Genomic DNA, 22,359 nt, shown 5'->3' on the forward strand with positions numbered 1-22,359 from the left:
TCTTAAATTGGTTTATACAGTGTCTTAGATTCTGAAAACATTTCTTTTGGAAATTGAGTTACTAAATCTGATCATTTGAATATTCATTCATTTATTTGACAAAAATAATTTAGTACCTTTTAGAAATACAGAAATGAGTCAGATTATAGGACCTGCTCTTAGGAAGTCCAGAGAAGAAATAAGAAAGGTCCTGAAAAGGACCTTTGAGATTAAATGACATTATCCTAATGTTTTTGCAAACATACCCTTGTGTAACTTATATTTTGAGATATCTAGAAGATAGAGCATTAATGGAGATAGTATCAGAACAATTTTACCATTGTCAGGAGACATAAGCCCTAATTTTAGTTCTGTTACTGTGACCATGTAAACTCAGAGCAATCCTATTCTCTATCTATCCCTCCGTCTCCCTATCTGTAATCTGAGGAGATGGGAGAACATGGGATTACCACAATTAATTCTTTTCAGAATTACACTTACTAACTTAGGGTATATCATAAAACCTCTAGTTGGCCAGCGCCACGGCTCACTAGGCTAATCCTCTGCCTTGCGGTGCCAGCACACCAGGTTCTAGTCCCGGTCGGGGCACCGGATTCTGTCCTGGTTGCCCCTCTTCCAGGCCAGCTCTCTGCTGTGGCCAGGGAGTGCAGTGGAGGATGGCCCAAGTGCTTGGGCCCTGCACCCCATGGAAGACCAGGAGAAGCACCTGGCTTCCGCCATCGGATCAGCGCAGTGCGCTGGCCGCGGCGGCCATTGGAGGGTGAACCAACGGCAAAAGGAAGACCTTTCTCTCTGTCTCTCTCTCTCTCACTGTCCACTCTGCCTGTCAAAAAAAAAAAAAAAAAAAAAAAAACCTCTAGGGGTCTAGTAAGCTTCTCTCATGTGGATTGTGTTATCAAAAATAAACAGTGTCATACATTAAGTTCAAACAAGAGATAGGAGATCATCCATTAGCTCTGTATGAGCTCCAGGTCAGCTATGGTGAGAAAATCTATGACAATTTAGAGAAGGTCAATGAAAAATAGTCCCAGGCTGAAAACACAAGCAGTTCTTTGTTGAAATTAAATTCCAGAATATCTGGCACAGCTCTGTACATCTGAGCTTCCTCCAAATGGGGATGATCAATCTTTTAAAAATGAAAAAAAAATAAGATGGTCAATAGAAGAAAAAGATGTTAAGACAGAGGAAAGTAATCCATATATAATGAGTATCTACAATGTGCCAGACACTGTAGTGAGTTTTGAAGCAAGAGAACTGAATCTGATGTTAATCTTCGTTTCAAAGAGCTAAATTAATTTATTTTATTTTTTAAAGATTTATTTATTTATTTGAAAGGCAGAGTTACAGAAAGAGAGAGAGAGAGAGAGAGAGAGAGAGAGAGAGAGAAAGAAAGTCATCCATCCACTGTAGATGGCTGCAACGGCCGGAACTGCAACTATCTGGAGCAAGGAGCAAGGAGCCTCTTCCAGGTCTTCCACGTGGGTGCAGGGGCCCAGGCACTTAGGTCTTCTTCTCCTGCTATCCCAGGCTATAGCAGAGAGCTGGATCGGAAGTGGAGCAGCCAGGACACGAACTGGCACCATTTGGGATGCTGGTACTGCAGGCGGTGGTGGTGGCTTTATCAACTACACCGCAGTGCCAATCCCAAATTAATTTATTAATCAAGAGTATATTCTATACTGTGTGCCAGCTTACTGTTTTGGGTGCTTAAAATATTTTGATGAACAGAACAGATAAAATGCCTTGCATTTGAGGAGCTCAGGTTCAAAGTGGCAAGGATTTTAAAATGTTTGGCATTATAGAGAACAAGAAAATAAAATTATGATTGATAATCCCACCTCAAGATTCTCAAAATTAGTTGAGAAAATAATATGATTATTCTTTAAAACAAGAAATGAAAAGCAGGATACAATGAAGGACACACTTTGTGGTATGAATAGATTTTCCTCTTTTGCCAGCAATGATAAAACTTCTTAAAAATTCTTTATGACAAGGGTTGAGTTAAACATATTTCTCAGTTTCTCACATTTATTATCATTGGTTCATGCAAGGCTCCTCTCTTATTTCTGTTCATTGAATCATCCATTTATTTTTCCATTTTGCCCCCATTTTCCACTCCCATTTTCCTAACTAACCATTCCATCCTATAGGCACCCATGCCCTTGAGCAGCAACTTTGAGGCCCAATATGAATAGCTGAGTGCCACACAAGAAGCATTTACCCTCCAGGATAGCTGAAGCTAAGTTAAAATGCCTGATTCCCATAACTGTCAAAGTCAGAGGCTCTTTTCCAGGCAATTGAAAAGTCCAAGCCGGTGCAGCGGCTCAATAGGCTAATCCTCCGCCTTGCGGCTCCGGCACACCGGGTTCTAGTCCCGGTCGGGGCGCCGGATTCTGTCCCGGTTGCCCCTCTTCCAGTCCAGCTCTCTGCTGTGGCCTGGGAGTGCAGTGGAGGATGGCCCAAGTGCTTGGGCCCTGCACCCCATGGGATACCAGGATAAGCACCTGGCTCCTGCCTTCGGATCAGCGCGGTGCGCCAGCCACAGCGTGCTGGCCATGGCGGCCATTGGAGGGTGAACCAACGGCAAAGGAAGACCTTTCTCTCTGTCTCTCTTTCTCACTGTCCACTCTGCCTGTCAAAAAAAAAAGAAAGAAAGGAAAAGAGAAAAGTCCAGCAAAAAGGACTTTTGGCAGCCACTTGGAAGGAGGCATTCTTTGGAGAGAGAAAACAGAGGTATTAAGTGAACTCAAGTCAACTCTGCTAAGTAATCTAACATTGCTTCAGTTCCCTGAAATGGAAAGGTGAGCCTAAAAGTACACTCTGTTCCAATGGTTAGATCATGATGGAGCCAGCTTCTGAGATCTCAAAGCACAGAAAACTGAATTCATGGAATACATTTGAAATTCAATTAAAAAGTTAGCAGCAGGGGCTTCAACAGTATGTTTCAAAATGGTGTGGTAAAGGGTGTAAGTATAAAGTCTCCTGCTACCCTTGAATGACCTTACTTCTTTCAACATCTGTAGTTACTGGGAAGCATTTGCTTTGTTGTAAATCACCATTATAAGTCACAGTAGCAGAAGTTCCAAATGACTGACACTGATTTGTGAGGGAGCTACTTCTCAACTGGGAAACTTGATGTAGATAGCTGCAGAGTGAGGAGTTTCAGAAACTTACAGTGGAACAAGAAAAGTGGTCTATGAAGAACTTTATTTTGAAGCTGAAAATTATCATAGTTCCATATTAAACATTACAATTAAAATCAATAATGCATATCCAAGAGTAATTGTTTTGTTGATTCTATTAAATTATATTTAATAAGGTTCTTGAAGTCTCTAAGCAACTTTGTTTAATAGAGCTAGTAAATAAATATGAAATTTAGACACAACACACCTAAAACTTAGCACAAGCACTTACACTATCTATAATAGATAATTATCATAAGGCAACAGGTTGCATATTCTTTCTTTCATATTCTTCTCATATGGTGCAGCTAGCTGCCCATCATGTCCAGAGGAGTGCATGTGCTAAACCAACGGGCCTAAATCTTGGTTGTCTACTTGAGTGGGAACATACAGACTGAAATCAGAGAAAGACTAGGAAAAAAATTCACACTTTTCTGAAGAAGGTTAAATAGGTTAAATATAAAGTTCAGACATCCCAGGAACCTTATTTCAATGTCTACATGAAAAATTAACCAAGTTAATGTCTAACTGGTTTCCAAAAAAATACACATGTACTGGATCACATATTTCAAAAATTGTGTATATGTTATGTTTTATATACAGTTGTTAAAATTATCCATAAGATACATTTCAAAAATATAAGTAAATAAGTAAAATGTAAGTACAAAAAGTCTGGATTTCCTGAAACACTTTTTTTAGATCAGTTAATTGTTGCTCACTAGCTGAAAGTGTAAACAGCGAGGAAAGAAATTATCTCATTTCTTTCAAACCAGTGTTTTTCAAACTGGTTTATAATTCATCAGGAAGGCATGAAGCCAATTTGGTGTATAGATTAGGATCTCTTTCTCGCTCTCTCTCTGATGTATATGTATTAAATTCATATATGTATATTTGTGTGTATTCTATCATCTGTCAATTTGTCATATATATGTGACATATCACATCAGATTTCATCATTTTTGTCTTTGATAAACATTTTTAGGAAAGTCTGATTTCTGTCATACATCACCCATACAATCAAATGTATGCTTATATATGTATGTATGTATGTATAATATGGATCTCAGGCAAAAAATACAAAAAGTGCTTTAAAAGCCCTTTTCTTCCATGCACTAGAAGTTACAAAGGCCTCCATTTGTTTCTCAAGCCTAAAATCTTTGGATTTTACCTATCACCCATTTTCTTTTGACTACTTTTTTCAGGCGATTAGATGAAAGCTATTTCTGTCTTTGAGGCTTTGCTCCTCCCTATTCTCTTGCCTAGAGTGTCATTTACTTTCTCTGTACCTATGTAATTTCCATCCCTATTTCATGACCCACTATAAGTTTTATAACTTCCATGAAGCTATCTCTGACCATACATTTCTAACTATTGGCAGCAGCATTTCTCTTTCTGATTTAACCATGACACCTCTTCTCCATGCAGATACTTCAATACTTGAAGAACGGTAGGGGATCTCAAAACTAGGTACTTGTCCTATGGAGGGCAATCTGCCCCCAGAACAATCTGCATCCAAATTACTTAGGCAGTGTATCCTACATGCAGATTTCTGAGTCCTGTGCCCAGACCTCCTGGAGCAGAATCTCAGGGGTGAGACCAGGAAATCTTGTGTCCATCATTCTTTGCGGGATATCATGTCCAATCAAGTAGATAACTGAAGGTCTCATTAGACTTACTAGCAAGCCCAGAAACTGTGGCTTTCCATGTTTCATGGCAAATGACCAGGGTCACTATTTCCATTGATACCAATTCCTTTTTTTTTTCTAGAACAATCCACCTGGCCAGTACAGGTTCCTATCTTGCTGATTTGTATAGTCTAAGAGCTGAATTTTGCCACTCACTATAGGAACTCACTATAGGAAACCTCAGGGCTTTTTGCCTGTCTCGCTAGAAAGACCAGAATAATTTTCATCTATGGCTACATGTCATGAAGCTCAAAAATACTGCCTCCACCATCACTAGAAAATGGGCCCATAATCCCAGTTTCTGTATATGTCAATTAGTAGATTAACTGCACTGAGGCTGAGTTTCCTCATCTAGAAAATGGGTTACTAATGGTACTGACCTCACAGGGTGATGTGAGAAATAAATAAAATAATGAACAGGAAATTGGCTGTCATATAGGAGAAGTTCAATAAACTATGGTTGTTATTTTGATTCATATGGTCTCTCTGGCTCCAAATGGCATTCAATTGTTATTTTATCACCTAGAATCAACAGACAATTCCAAGGTACAGACGAGTTTTTATTGGATTCTATGAGGGTTGAATGGATCAAAAATCTGTACAGCCAGTCTTCCTATAGCATCAAAATCTACCTAGAGGAGGCTGGAGATAAGGATAGAGATATAAGCAGAGACCAATCATCAAGGGCTATTAATGTGCTCTGCATATGAAGCAATGGAATGATAGCATAGCTTGGAAAAACAGTTGGGGGAACTGAAGCCTAGATCAGAAGAGTTGGGGGAGACTTTCCAAAGTTCTGTTCAAAGATGTTTCCAGCCCCCATCCTGCTCTGGTCCCAGGTAGGCTGACTGGGATTGGGGTGTTACGGGAATGGTTGCTGTGGAATGAAAAAAAAGCAGGTAACCTGGACAGAGATAGGGAATAGCTTTGTTCAGGGAGCTGGCTGGAACTTGGTGTTTTCCCAGTGGTGGTATGGTCAGTATAGAGAGAGACATGGGTATAGGATTCAAGGGAGGTGCCAGAACTCAGATATGAGGGTCACAAGACCAAAGTGCCCTTCGTCGTCAGAAACAAGTAGTCTGGCAGATCTCAAAGCAGCTGGTTTCAAACTTCACAGTGGAGTCTCTAGGGTTTAGGTGGAGTATGGCGAATGAGCAAGGCATTCCTCCTACACACACACACACACACACACACACACACTAAACACACATAAAAGCTCAGTGTTTACTTCAAATATTGGCATTTTGGGGCAGGCATGTGGCCTAGCACTTAAGATGCCAGGTGAAATGACTGTATCCCATACTGAAGTGCCTGGATGTGAGTCCTGGCTCTACTCCTTATTCAAGCTTTCTACCAAAGTGGACCCTGGTAGGCAGTGGCAATGTTTCAAGTAGTTGGATTCCTGACACCCGTGTGGAAAACCTGGACTGAGTTTCTGGCTCCTGGCTTCAGTTTGGCCTAGTCCCAGCCATTGCAGACATTTGAGGTGTGAACCAGAGGATGGGTTCATTCTCAATCTCTCTCTCTCATAAAATGAATAAAAATATTTTAATAGTAGGGCTTTTGTAAGACTTTGGAGAAAAATTTCCACTGATTAAAATGAAAATATTTGAATAAATTCACTGTGGTATACACTGGGAAGAGAGGAACCTGGAACCTAAGCAGGGAAGGGACCAATAAAAGGTTTTATGGGGCAGGTTAAGAGCCAGGACAGGAGCCCTGTGCATCTACCAGTCCAGTGCTCTTTGCTCTCCTCACTGCTGGTATCATTAAGTATTATTCAGCCAACCTTCACCAGGCTGTTGCCCAAAATTTGGATTAGAATCACTTTGGAGTCATTTGTTTGAGATATACTTTGCAGGGCTCCACATGTCCTAAATTCAAACCTTGGGCTGAAAGCCTAGGAATCTGAACCTTTATTCCATTCCCCTAGGTGATAATGATACATTTCACACTCAAATTTGAGAACTGCTATTCCATTCAATTTTGAAATCTGATTTCACACTAACAAGTAGGCAGTATCTCTTTGAACAACTCTGCTGGCAAGAAATTTGCTACTCCTTGAGGGCACTCACACTATCTAAGAACATCTTTGGCTTCAAGTTCTTTCTTATAAAAGCTGGATTTTCTTCTTGCTCTGAGTTGGCCACTGGATCCCTCAGTCTCTATCTACTTCTACTGTGTGAGAGTACTTCAAAGGCTTGAAGACAGACATGTTGTCCCTCTGAAACATCTCCAGGCTAAAAAGTTCCATCTCCAACTGCTCTTCTTAAGGCCTGTGCTCAAGATCCTTCCCCAATCCCTTCACTATCCTCTGGGTACACTCCAGTGCTCCTGTCACCTTATTATTTGGGGCTCTAGGCTTTATATAATATATATTATATATGTGTGTGTATTATATTATATATTGTATGTAGTATATAATTATATAGTATATACTATATAATTATATATAATATATTATATAGTATTATATATTATATATCATATATTATATATTCTATAATAATATATAATATATTATATAATATGCAATATATATTATATAATATATTATATAATATATAAATATAATATATTATATGATACATAATTATACAGTATATATTATATTCATATTATATAGTATAATATTTTATGATTGCATTATATACTATAAAATTATATATTATATGTTATATATTATAGAATATATAATATTATATACAATATAATTATATATAATATATATCTACAATATATGTTATTATATTATATACTGTATAATTATATAATATACTATATAATACATTATATAACATACAATACATATTATATAATGTGTAATATATTATATAATATAATATAGAATATAATATATAACATAATATTTATATTATATATTATATTAAATTAAATATATTAAATATTAAATTTATTATTGTATAATATATAATAATATATAACATATAATATACTATATATTATAAATATATAATTATATATTATATATAATTATACATATTATATATATAGGAAGGGTCTATTCAATAAAGACAGGTTCTGAATGCTCCTTGACACTAGGATATTCATAAAAATATCCTCCCAATCTAAAACATATATTGTACCTCTCCCCTGTACTTGTATAGTCCACCCTATGCTTACACGGAAGCTTAATATTTTGCCACTAAATGTCACTTAAATCCAGCCTGCACCAATGTGTATGTAGATATTTGAAATCCTTATTATTATTCCATTCAGCTTAATATTATCCATAAATTTTTACAGTTGATGTCTTCTGATTACAGAAATCATTTTCTAAGTCACTGATGCAAATAGCAAGTAGGGCAGATCTCCAGATGGAACCTTCTGACACCCCAATACAGACCTTCACCAATTAATAGCCCTCATTGATATCAGTTGTTCAGTCACAAACTCACAATAATCCACAAAGATGTCACAACTCTGAATAATTTGACATCAGTTACATGTTAGGCAATATCTGCTTACATGAAACCTAGTAACCCTTTCAAAAATAAAAATAAGATTAATGTAAGTCACTTTCCTGTGATTCTATTTGCTTTATTTGCATGGACTTCTGAAAATGTAAAAATTTGCCATAATTTCCTTGTTTTCCATAATGTAATACTGCATTCTATATTTAAAAACATTACATTTTGGCAACAGTTCTGAGTTCCTACACTTATGCAGATTCATATACCCATCACCACAACCAATATGGTTTCAATGACCTAAAAATTATTTCCTTGGCCGGCGCCGCAGCTCACTAGGCTAATCCTCTTCCTGTGCCGCCGGCACACCGGGTTCTAGTCCCGGTCGGGGCGCCGGATTCTGTCCTGGTTGCCCCTCTTCCAGTCCAGCTCTCTGCTGTGGCCCGGGAGTGCACTGGAGGATGGCCCAAGTCCTTGGGCCCTGCACCCCATGGGAGACCAGGAGGAAGTACCTGGCTCCTGGCTTCGGATCAGCGCGGCGGGCTGGCCGCAGCGCGCCGGCCACGGTGGCCATTGGGGGGTGAACCAACGGCAAAGGAAGACCTTTCTCTCTGTTTCTCTCTCTCCCACTGTCTACTCTGCCTGTCAAAAAAAAAAAAAAAAAAATGTTTCCTTGCACTTCCACTTTGTAGCTATCTTCCCCCACCAGTATCCTTTGGCTACCACAGATCTTTTCCCTGGTCCTACAGTTTGCTTTTACTAGAGTATCATGTAAATGTGATCATACAGTGTGTAAATGCGATCACACAGTAGGTAGCTTTTTGTCTCTCATTTCCTTTACTTATAGCATAATGTGCTCATATTTTCACATACATCTATGCTGTCACATTTATCAGGAGTTGATTCTTTTCTGTTCCTGAGTAGTATCCAATAGAATGGATGTATTACATTTTGTTTACCCACTCAATTATTGGTAAGTGTTTTGGTTGTTTTTAGTTTTGGAGTGGGGGTAATAAGGCTGTTAGAAACATTCAAGTACAGGTTTTTGTCAGCATTTTTTTTTATTCTCTAGGTACATACTTAGAAGTAGCATTTCTCAGTCATACGGTAAGCTCATTTTAAACTTAGTAAGAAACTGAATCTTGATATGAATGGAAGGGGAGAGGGAGTGGATAAGGGGAGGGTTGCGGGTTGGAGGGACGTTATGGGGGGGAAGCCATTGTAATCAATATACTGTACTTTGGAAATTTATATTCATTAAATAAAAGTTAAAAAAATGGAAAAAAAAATAAAAGAAACTGTCAAGGTGTCTTCCAAAGTGATTGTACACTACCAACGGCTTCACTTGTTTTTGTGAAGTAGGCTGTGTTAGTTTCTTATCGATGAGACTCCAGAGGCTTCATCTCTGAATGTGGTACAGAACCTAGTCCAGAACTGAGCATAAAGCAGGTACTTGTTGGTATCATATATGGCTATCAGTTTTTTCTTCCGCTTTTTACCCATGCCTTTTAAAATTCATTCTGCTTAATGGGTCTCTTGTAACTTGTAGAATAGAAGCCAGGTTCTTCACAATCACACACAAAGTTTTTCATAAGCTGATCCTCACAATCCTTTCATCACCATATCACCACATATCCAAGTAGTGCCAGGAAACTTTAGTCTTTTCCTTCCACCTGAAATATCCTCCCATCTCATGCTAATTCTGCTATGAATGATGACAGCAAAACTTACTTGTATTTCTTACTGTTAGGGAACCATCCTCGGAGAAAGTAACTGTAGTACAGTTTGAAAGAAAGTAACTGCACAGTAGAAAAGTAACCGCTCTAGAGCATACGTTTGAAAAGGGACGGCTTGATCAGATGGCCTAACTGCAAACTACAAACCAACTGTCATAACCATCGTCTCCATGACTACAGGACCCTGGGAGGTCGACGGGTGGGCGGGGCTAGCCTCTAGAAACTGTATATAAGGGGACCCTCAGACGCTGTAAACCAGAGGTTGCTCAGCCTCTCTCCCTGGTCCATTGTGCCTTGTGCCCACGGGGAGAAGCTCCTGGTCCATAGTGCCTAGTACCCGCAGGAGTTGGCTTGATCGATCTCTCCTCCTAGTCGCCTAGAGTACCAATAAAGTGTATTTAGCTTGACTTTCCTCAGTCTCCTCGACTCTTCCTTCACAGCAACCCACCAGTTCCTGAAGGGGGAGATCCTGACACTTACCAATCTTTGGGCTAGGTGCTTTATATCACATCATGTTGTCAAAATATTTTACCATATCTATTTTTACACACTTGGAAATAAAGTTTCAGACAAATTAAGTAACTTGCCCAAGGTGACTCAGCTAGTGAGTTCTAGAGCAAAGAATAAAACAAAAGTCTACAAGATAGAGCCCCAAATCCTTGCCCCTGTGATTCAATGCCCTTCATGATCTTCTTGTAGCCTTTGACAAACAAGTAAAGTACCACAGAGATTGGGAGCATAGGGTCTGTCTGGATCCAAACTTCTTGGTTTGAATTTTTACTCTATCATTTGCTGTCTGTTATCTTTTGCAAGTTGCTTAACTCCTTTAGGCCTCAGTTTCTTAGCTGTAAAATAGGGTCAATGATGATAATTATATTAACCTATATGCTAGGACTGTTGTGAATATCAAATAACTTAACACGGGGCCAGCACTTTTATATAACAGTTACGGTGCTGCTTGGGACACCTCTGTCCCATATTGGAGTGCCTGGGTTTCAGTTCCAGCTCTGCTATCAACTCCATCTTCCTGCTAATGCACACCCTGGGAAGGAGCAGGTGCTGATTTGAGTGCTTGAGTCCATGCCATCCATGTGGGAGACCTGGATGGAATTTCAGCCCCTTCTGTGTGGACTGTTGCAGACATCTGGAGAGTGAACCAGGAGATAGGAGATCTTGGTATGTCTCTTTCTTTCTGCATTTCAAATAAATTAAACAAATACATTAGAATAATAAGATATGTTAAACTTATCATTGTTCCTGACATATAGTATGTGATCCAGAAAAATTAACTATTAGTTTAACTGTTATTTTCTTTCACTCTCATTACTACACATACTTTATCCTGCTTTAGCTTTCTTCTGTCCATTTGTCCATGCTGTCCCCTAATACCAAATTCATTCTTCCCAGCCTAGATTAAATATCACCTCCTTTGTGTAACCTTTTTGAATTCCTCTAACTAGAAGTCAACCTTCCTTCTCCAGTATTCTAAGTAATTTATAGCTATCTTTCTCCTATAGTTCTTATCAATTTCTGCCCTTGATAACTTGTGTAAGTATCTGTCTCTTTCACAACTTCTTATGTTCAAGGACAGCAACTTATTTCTTTATGTGCTGCTTACAGTGTACAGCACATTACATGGTACATGACTTTTTAATAAATGTTTATTTATTTATTTGAAAGGCAGTTACAGAGAGGCAGAGGCAGAAGAGAGAGAGAGAGAGAGAGAGAGAGAGAGAGAGAGAGAGGTCTTCCATCTGCTGGTTCACTTCCCAGATGGCCACAACAGCAGGAGCTGTGCCAATCCGAAGCCAGGAGCTTCTGCCCCATCTCCCACGCAGGTGCAAGGGCCTAAGGAATTGGGCCATCTTCTTCTGCTTTCCCAGGCCATAGCAGAGAGCTGGACTGGAAGTGGAGCAGCAAGGACTATAACTGGCACCCATATGGGATGCCAGCACTGCAGGCTGCAGCTTTACCTGCTACACCACAGTGCTGGCCCTGCACATGACCTTTAAGTGCAATAAATCGCTATTGAATTGTACTCATATTTTTCTTGTTATTCCTAGCAGTGCCAGCTGCAGCCTAGAACAAGCTGATGGAAGCTTCACTATGAAGTTAAGACAGCCAAGGCTTTCATCTCCTCTTTGCAGGCACTTTTATTTTGTGTTAATATTTTCCATGTGGGTGAACAAAAGCCCTGCCCGTGGGGGTGGCTAAAATAGGCTTAGTTCAGATAAGCCACCCTCTAGTTATTAGTTGTTATCCACCTGTAGACTGCCCTTCCAGTGGATATGGGGATGAGGTGCCTTTCTAAGTTTTTGAGATTGATACACACATTGACTCAGGACTCCACGTGTCCCCAAGTCATTACACAGAACTAGGATGCTTCAGCTTTCTGGCATCCAGAGTAACTTCTAAGTTACCCTTTCTGGTTTCACCCAGACCCCCTCCCTTCGCCCCCCCACACACTCCTTCACTTAACCACAAGTAATGAGGACCCTTATGCCTCTATGAGGAATTGCACATGAGTTTTACAGAACGGATAGTGCTCTGATGTGTGTTTTGGTGGTGGAGGGGGCAGCAGGGAGTATGGCTAGGTAGGGTGAGCATGAGATGAAACCTGCACTGATAACAGTGGCATTTCTAATGCTTCAGTTCCCAAAAATTGGAGATGAGCTCAGTAGAACAACTATTATTTATTGAACCAGTTGTACTAATTTAATCTTGATTCCCATGAAATAAAAAGAAAAAAAATCCTCTCATATGTAGACTCATTTCATCTGAGAATATTGCCTGTTACTCTTTTATATTACTGCTTCCTTAACTTCCTGGCCCATGTCTCTCATTTCATGTTTGGCACCTGGATCATTTTTTCCTTCTCTGTCATCATCCTGGGTGACTTCAAGGTTGTAAGAGAAAACGCAGCTAACATCTGGATCCCTTGGGTCCTTTAACTTCCTCATTTGCAGTGATTTTGTACTCTGTCTCTCCTCAGCTCCCCCAACTGCTGTCATCATGTGAAACTGCTCCACTCTTGTTTTCTCTTTCTGTTTAATCTGATGATTATTTGATTTTTCATAGAATTCCTAAAAGAGAAAAAAAAATCACTTTACCTCTGATTCAACAAAACACACATACATACATTCTTTTTTTGTAGATCATTCAAATTTCATATATTTAAGTGTATATTTTGGTGAGGTACAGTGCAATGCTTCATTATATGTATACAAATGTGTAATGATCAAACAGAGTGGTTGACATTTACATTTACATTTTTTGCACATTTTGATTAACTTGCAATAACAGTGCATTCCTCTGGGGTACAATGTGAAATTCTATTAAATGTGCCACTAGACAATGGACAAATCAGGGCAATAAAATCTCCATATACCGATGATCACCACATGCTTGGCTGTTCTACTCTTGGATTATTAAATTCAAACATCCAGTTATTATCATACAATATTTCCAGGGTACCTTTCAGTTACTACCAGGCAATTCCTTTATGTAAACAGGTTCCAATTATAATGCAATCTTATTTATGAAGTTTCCAAAAAGAAGGAACTGAATCCTCAATCCTCCCCTCTTACCTATCTCCCAACCCTACTCTTTGAGCTCATATTATCAAATGAAGTTCCTCCTCAGACTAAGCAACGTCGCCTAGGCAAAGCCACTATGGCCATGGTTTGTCAATCATTGTTTATTATAAGGCTGTTCAGCTTAAAGTTAACCAATGACTAGGTCTAATAGTCAACAGTAGAATGTGGATACAACAGGGACCTTCCTAGATTATTTTTTGTAGGAAGGCATGTAATTATAATGGTTTGGGGAGAATCTCTTTGGTGGCTTTGAACACCTATACACATGGCATTTTAAAATAGACTTTCCCTTTGGCCACCACAGTATTCCATTTTTTAAAAAAATATTTTATTCTTTATTTTTTAAACAATAAAATACTTTTATTATTTAAATTAAAACTATTTATTTTATTATTTCTTTGAAAGGCAGAATTACAGATAGCAGGGTAGAGACAAAGAGAGAAAGAGATCTCCAGTCCACTGATTCACTCTCCAAATGACGATGATGGCTGGGGCTGGACCAGGCTGAGGCCAGGAGCCTGGAACTCCATCCAAGTCTCCAACATGGGTGACCGAGAACAATGTACTTGAATCATGTTCTACTGCTTTCCTAAGCACATTAGCAGGGAGCTGAATCAGAAGTGGAGCAACTGGGACTCAAACCAACGCTGATATGAATACCAGCACCACAGGCAGCAACTTAATCTGCTCCACCACAGTTTTTATTTTTTTTAAAGAATTATTTATTTATTGGGAAGGCAATGTGATACAGAGTCCTTCCATCTACTGGTTCATTCCCCCAAATGGCTGCAACTGCTGTGGCTGGGGCCACACTGAAGCCAGGAGCCTTGGAACTCCATCCAGGGTTTCCCAGGGTTTCAGGGACCCAAAACACTTGGGCCATCATCCACTGCCTTCCCGGGCATGTTAGCAGCGAGCTGGATTGGAAACAGCAGCAAGGACTTGAACCAGCCCTTCAATATGGGATGCCATATGGCAGGCAGCAGTTTGGCTCACTGAACAGCAATGCCAGCTGCTCCTTTAATGATGGGAAGCCTGTGGGCCTTAAATGAAAAGCAAACCAAAATGACTTGATTTTCAATCAGCAGTTTCATTGGGCCTCATATACTGGATTTCAAACGTAAGAGTGGCTTATACTAATGGCTGCATAGGGCTGATGAATCTGTAGAGCCTGCAAAACTGGAGTTCTGGATACTTAGCTGCTCTTCTCTTGATAAGGGCTGTAATTATGCCTAGGGCCTTCTGTCCAGGACAGCCTGAAGTAACAGGGTGCATTTTCAGTCAGATATTGTTATCACTGCTAAAACATTCAGTAGGAATTATTTTGAATAAGCAAAAAAGAGAGACTGAGCCATCTGGAGACTCTCAAGCTGCTGCAAACAATGTTCATCATGCTTTTCTACAGTCTGTCCAAATAGGAGCAACTCTAATCATTTTCTCGCCTCTGTTTCAAATGAGGAGTCACTATAAAACTTGCATATGTTCACTTCTGTCCAATCTACACTTTTTGTAGGAAGGGCCACTCATTTAGAAGGAGGGAAATGCTACTCCTCACTGAGCTCCATCTTTCAAACTAGAACCGTGATCACAGTCAGATGAGGGATGGATGCTGGAAGGGAAGGGATGGGAGGACAAGTGGAGCTAAGTCACACCAAGAGAGCCCTGGACCACCAGCATACTGTGCAAGAGAGGTCAGGGAGTCTAATCTACTGCCAGTACATCTCCCCTCCCCAATACCAAAATGTAGTATCAGAGGAACTCCAGAACCATAATGCCTGTTTCAAATCATAGTACTTCCTATCTGTGTCAATTTAGGCAAGAAATTTCACCTCTATGAGCCTCAAAATCTCTGTCTCTCAATTGGGAATGCTAAAAAAATCCTATAAGGTTATATAGTTAGGTCTGAATGAAATGACAGGTACAGAAGCAATAGATTTGTTTGCTCATCTAATAACAACCTCGGTAGACAGGAAATATCCTGATTAGAACAAAGTATACAGAGGCCCAAGGGTAACAGAAGTAACAGACGGGGATATCTACTCCTTTGTGGTAATGCACCTTGTATTCTCATCCCACAGGGCCAGATGAGACAGTATTTACTTAAGAAACTATATTTGAGCACTCTGAATCCTCAGTACTTCTTTCTCAGGTCCTTATAGTAAATGGCATTGATTTAGGATTCAGGCTGATTGATTGGGTTCAAATTATACTACACCTTTTTCTAGCTATGAGGCCTTGTGCAAATGACTTAAGTTCTTAGGCCTCAGTATGTCTAATGGACATAATAAAGGCATAAATATGCTTAAATCACTTAAATATGCTTCGATATATGTAAATGCTTCATGTATTAAAAGTACCACAAAATTTGTTTACATATAAATATTTTAAAAGATTATTTATTTATTTGAAAGGCAGAATTACATAAAGAGATGAGAGAGGAAGAGAGAGAGAGTGATTCATTCCCCAAATGGCTGCAATGACCTTGGCTGGGCCAGGTTGAAGCCAGGGGCCAGTATTTTGACAGCACCCCAATGACTTGGGTCATCTTCTGTCTCTTTTCCAGGGAGCTGGATCGGAACCGAGCAGTTAGGACCCAAACTGGCATCTGTATGTGATGCCAGCCCTGCACGCAGTGGCTTAACTTGCTGTGTCACAGTGCCGGCCCCAGAATTTGTTTGCTTTTATTACCACTGTGTCAGTGCTAGTCACAGTGCACTGCCCTCATCTGTTATCAGTTTTTAGCACATACCCAAACTTGCCTTGGAACTCATGCAATTCAAATAGTACATATCATAAAAATTCCAAACAGTAGTGCATGAAGACAATGAAGAATGGACATCCTCTTTATTTTACCTGCGGCCAATTTACTTTTTTAGAAAATATTAATTATTTATTTATGTGTGTGTGTGTGAGAGAGAGAGAAAGAGAGAGAGAGAGAGGTTTTTTTTTGTTGTTGTTGTTGTTTTTTTTTTTTTTTTATCTCCTGGTTCACTTTGCAAATGGTAGCAACAGCCAGGAATGGGCCACGACAAAGCCAGGAGCCAGAAGCTCTATCTGGGTCTCCCATGCACGTGGCTTGCAGGAGTCTGAGGACTTGCCTCATCTTCTGCTGCTTTCCCAGGTGTGTTACCAAGGAGCTGGATTGGACACAGAACAGCTGGGACTTGAACCAGCACTGTAATATGGGATGCTCGCATTGCAGACAGTAGCTTAACCCATTGGCTTAATGTAAGCCCTGAAAACCAGTTTTCTTGTATGAGTTTATAATATAATGTTATATAATCTGCCCTTTTCAGTTCACAAAAAATCATGGGAGTCTTTTCTTGCAAGTTCTCCTTTTTAGTTTAAAAAATGTTCAGGTAATTATTAAGATCAATGCCAACATTTCAGTATAAAGTAATCGAGAAAATATTACACACAAAAATACACTAAATGTATCATAGCTACATCTAAAAATCTTTGAAAAATTTGTCTAATACAAATTATTTATCCCAGAGATTTACCTATGTGTTAAAGCTTCTGGGGTGCCATGACCCCAAGAATGGAAGCCTATGATGCAAAGTGGCCTTTACACATTAATTATATGGCTTTTTATAGGATGGTAGATACCGGTGGAACCTGATAGGTCCCTTTTGCTAATCAACATGATGAACTGTACTTAGACACAGGTAAAACTTCCCTTTTGCTCAGGAACAGTCTTACGTGTGGGCCAGGCTGTTAGGAGAGAGAAAAAAGGGAGCAGGAACAAGATGGAGTGGAGGATGCAAACAGCTCAAAGTCCACCAGGAGACAGTTTAAAGAAAATCTACATTCAGAGAGATAAGGGGGAATTTAGTCATGAGAAGGAGAAGAGAAGACAATTTGAACCCTGAAAAATTTGTGGTTCCTGCTGAGGCTTAGAAAGAACATTACTAAAAGAGGCCGGCGCCGTGGCTCAATAGGCTAATCCTCCACCTTGCGGCGCCGGCACACCGGGTTCTAGTCCCGGTCGGGGCGCCGGATTCTGTCCCGGTTGCCCCTCTTCCAGGCCAGCTCTCTGCTATGGCCAGGGAGTGCAGTGGAGGATGGCCCAGGTGCTTGGGCCCTGCACCCCATGGGAGACCAGGAAAAGCACCTGGATCCTGGCTCCTGCCATCGGATCAGCGCGGTGCGCCGGCTGCAGCGGCGGCCATTGGAGGGTGAACCAACGGCAAAGGAAGACCTTTCTCTCTCTGTCTCTCTCTCTCACTGTCCACTCTGCCTGTCAAAAAAAAAAAAAAAAAAAAAAAAAAAAAAAAAGAACATTACTAAAAGAGTGTGAAACACTCCTTTCATATTTCACATTATAAATGAAAAAAATAATAAACTAAAAATAAAAATCTCCCATTGCTCCTATACCTGGAAATCAAGATATACTTAGAAATTATAGACACTTGTTAACAAGGCAGAAGCTGTGATTCATACTTACTGTGTTTTTAGACCCAGAGTTTTTAGACTCAGAAGAGGAAGGCAAAGGAAACTAATTACTACAGTGCATCCCAACCAGCTTCGTACTTCAGAACTCAGTTGAAAGCTCTAGAACTATGGCAGTCTTTTGCAGTACTTTTCAGGTTTACAAATTTCATATACTAAAACATTTTCTCTAAGAGATTTTTCATAAGGTTATCACCTTCCTGCTTTGCCAATTAAGGACATTAAAACAACAACAAAACTACTCCTTACTAATTCCAACATTTCTGAAGATAATGGGCATTTCATCATCAAAGATTTAAATATGATTAATCTCAGTATAACCATATTTTTATCAGTCAAATTTAGACTTAGTGAAAAGCCCTATTTTTCTCAATTCACTGTGGACCAGTGCAAATATAGCCACATACCCTTATGCTCCATCATTTGAAAATATCGGCCTAAATTGTTTTTAATAATCTTGCCAATCAAGACTCAAATCCTGGGACCAACACTGTGGCATAGGTTGTAAAGTCGCTGCCTGCAGTGTCGGCATCCCATACGGGCGCCGGTTTGAGACCTCACTGCTCTACTTCCGATCCAGCTCTCTGCTATGGCCCGGGAAAGCAGTAGAAGATGGCACAAGCTCTTGGGCTCCTGCACCCACATAGGAGACCCGGAAGAAGCTCCTGGCTCCTGGCTTCAGATCAGCGCAGCTCTGGCTTTTGCAACCAATTGGGGAGTGAACCAGCAGATGGAAGACCTGTATCCCTCTCTGCTCTCCTTCTCTCTCTGTGTAACTCTGACTTTCAAATAACTAAATAAATCTTTTTAAAAAAGACTCAAATCCTTTAGTCAGAAATACCATTTTCTTTTTACTTAGTACACTACTATCCTACTGCAATCTGATTTTTATCATTTCTTCTATCCTCAATAGAGACAAAACACTTGGCCATCACCATACTAAGGATAAGATCAAGAGTAGCTTCAGGGCCAGCGCCATGGCTCACTAGGCTAATCCTCTGCCTGCGGCGCCAGCACCCCGGGTTCTAGTCCCGGTTGGGGCGCCGGATTCTGTCCCAGTTGCCCCTCTTCCAGGCCAGCTCTCTGCTGTGGCCCAGGAGTGCAGTGGAGGATGGCCCAAGTGCTTGGGCCCTGCACCGTCTGGGAGACTAGGAGAAGCACCTGGCTCCTGGTTTCAGATCAGCGCGGTGCACCGGCCACAGTGGCCATTGGGGCATGAAACAACGGAAAAGGAAGACCTTTCTCTCTGTCTCTCTCTCTCACTGTCCACTCTGCCTGTCAAAAAAAAAAAAAGGTAAAAAGAAAAAAAAATGAGTAGCTTCAGATTCAAAGAACTAAGTTGCTTTTCTATATCACCAGCTTGTCAGGAAAACAGGTGATACAATCAATTTTGGGTTTTAAGTGTGTCTAATAGAAAAATATTTACAGAAAATTCAGACAAGATAGTTTAGTATCTTGGGGTAGGGACCAGCATTGTGGCATATCTCGTGTGAGCACTGGATTGAATTCTGGCTGCTCAGCTTCTGATCCAGCTCTCGGCTAATGTGCCTGGGAAAGAAGTGGAAGATGGCCCAAGTGCTTTGGCCCCTGCCATCTATGTGGGAGACTGAGGTGGAGTTCCTGGCTCCTGGCTTCAGCCTGGCCCAGCCCAGTTACTGATAGGATATCTTTCTGTGTGTCTCTCCCCAATTCTCTGTAACTCTGCCTTTCAAATAAATAAAACATATAAAAAAAAAAAAAAACAGTGGAGGGTACACCTATTCCCCCAGGCCTGAAGAAGTGAAGGACACATGAGGATATAGCCCAGACACAGAAAAACCCCTTCCTCCAAAAAAGTCAATGTGGAAGATCAATACTAATACTCTAGGTTTACTATCTCTTCTCTTATATCCTTCCAAGGCACCTCATTGGCCAAAACCAACCAGAAACTCTACTCTGGCCAGTTTGCTTGCACACAGATTAAGGAGAATGAAGCATGAAATCTTAATGGACAACAAGAAAATTTGCAGTCTACACAGAGCAAATTTCTTTTTAATTCCTGGAAAATCAGATTTAGAGAAGTCTTAAGCCCAGGGTTTCATATATGGAGAAACTAAGACTAGAAGAGTGAAAACAAGTTATCCAGAATTACATACACATCAGTGGCAGATCCAGGAAGTAATATTATAGTATAGATTACATTTCAACTCTTTGAGTCACTTTTATGATATTTTTCAGGAATTGCTTGTTCTTTCAGTAATAAATAAACCCAAAGACTACAAAGACAAAAACAGACAATAAAAGGATTCTTTGCTTTATAGAATGTATATTTTCTGGGGCTGGCATCATGGTGTGGTGGGTTAATCCGCCACCTATGATGCCAGAATTCCATAAAGGCAGCAGTTTGTGTCCCAACTGCTCCATATCTGATCCAGCTCCCTGCTAACGTACCTGGGAAAGCAGCAGAAAATGGTTCAAGTACTTGTGTCTTTGGTACCCATGTGGGAGACGTGGATGGAGCTCCAGGCTCCTGGCATTGGCCTGGTTCAGCCTCAGCTGTTACAGCCACATGGAAAGTGAACCAGCAGATGAAAAATCTCTCTCCGTCTCTCCCTTTATCTCTGTAGGACGTTCAAATTAATAAATCTTTAAAAGTATGTTTTCTGATGGAAAGAAAATGGCCATATGTCAAATTTTACCCTACAGTTAAATTATAACAAATAATTGAAAATGTTTTTATAAACTGTTGGTTTTCAGGTGCCAGCTCTGTAATGAAAGTAACAAGTGAACATTTAATAAGTGTTATTCAAAAATAGAATTTTGAAACACTCACTAATAAATATCACTTCACAAATAAAATACAATTATCAACAGAAGGTAAAAACCATAAATATTATGTCTTTTTTTCAATTAATTTTATTTATTTGAAAGACAGAATTAAAGAGAGAGAGAGAGAAAGAAAGAGAGAGCGAGCGAGCGAGAAAGAGAGAGATGTCTTCCATCTGCTGGTTCACTCCCCAAATGGCCACAAGGGCTGGAACTGTGCCAATCCAAAGCCAGGAGCCAGGAATTTCTTCTGTGTCTCCCACGTGGGTGCAGGGGCCCAAGGACCTGGACCATCCTCTGCTGCTTTTCTAGGCACATTAACAGGGACCTGGATCAGAAGTGGAGCAGCTGGGTCTTGAACTGGTGCCTGCATGGAATGCCAGCACTGCAGGTCAGGGGTTTAACCCACTACACTATGGGGCCAGCCCCTAAATATTATGTCTTAAACAATTTCAAAAACTTGTATTTCCAAAAACAGATTTTTCAAATCACATATATAAAGGAAAATTAAATTTCTATTTTACCATTAAAACTCCAAGTGCTGCAGAAAACGGAAATTTAAAAATATCTGAAATTGAACTCCTGAGAAAGACGTCGATGTATTAGAATAAATATTGTGTGTATTGACTGGACCCTAAGTGTTTGTCAATGACTACATCTGTCCCTAGGTAAAAATATCCCCTTAAATTAAAATCTCAAGCATTTGTTTGTCTATTTTGAAATGGGTTATATTCTAGTGCTTATTTCTTGCTATTTCTCATTTTAGATAAGAGCAGCTAATTATTTTCCATGTGTTTAGATAATATCCTTTGCAAAAACATGGTGATGCTATCACAGTTTGTTGCAGTTACCATTAAATGAATAATTTCCAAATTAATTCGTGTGTATCTAGGTCACACTGCACTTGAATTTTAAATAATAAGCCAATTCTCTACTCTTCCTTTTTGTCTATTTAAAGACTTCACATTCCTTCCATATTTATTATAGATTTGTTTTGACCCTTTCTTTCATGATTTTATGCAACATAGTGTAAAAGAATGAAGACTATAAAATTTGGAGGTAGTTAAATGATTGTATACCTGTTAGCTTTTGACTTTGGCAAAATTTCAAATTTCTTTTTTCTTCAGTTTCTTGGTAGTTAAGAAAGGAATTAATCTATACAACCATGGTGTTTAAGGACTTGAGTAATCCCCCACTGCTTTCCCAGGTGCATTAACAGGCAGTTGGATCAGAAATGGAGCAGCTGGGACTCGAACTGATGCCTGTATGGGATGCCAGCATTGCAGGTGGTGGCTTAACCAGCTGCACCACAATGCTAGCTCCCAGGCTTATATCTTGACTGTTGTTTGTACCAGCTGTGTGACCTTGGGCAATTAATCTGTCTGGGATGAGTTTTTCCCATCTGAAAAAATGGACATCATGATTGTACTTTGCTCATTCATTTATTGTGTCAATCCACTAAAATAATTGTG

This window comes from Oryctolagus cuniculus, chromosome X (assembly GCF_964237555.1).
Source record: "Oryctolagus cuniculus chromosome X, mOryCun1.1, whole genome shotgun sequence".
Lineage (NCBI taxonomy): Eukaryota > Metazoa > Chordata > Mammalia > Lagomorpha > Leporidae > Oryctolagus > Oryctolagus cuniculus.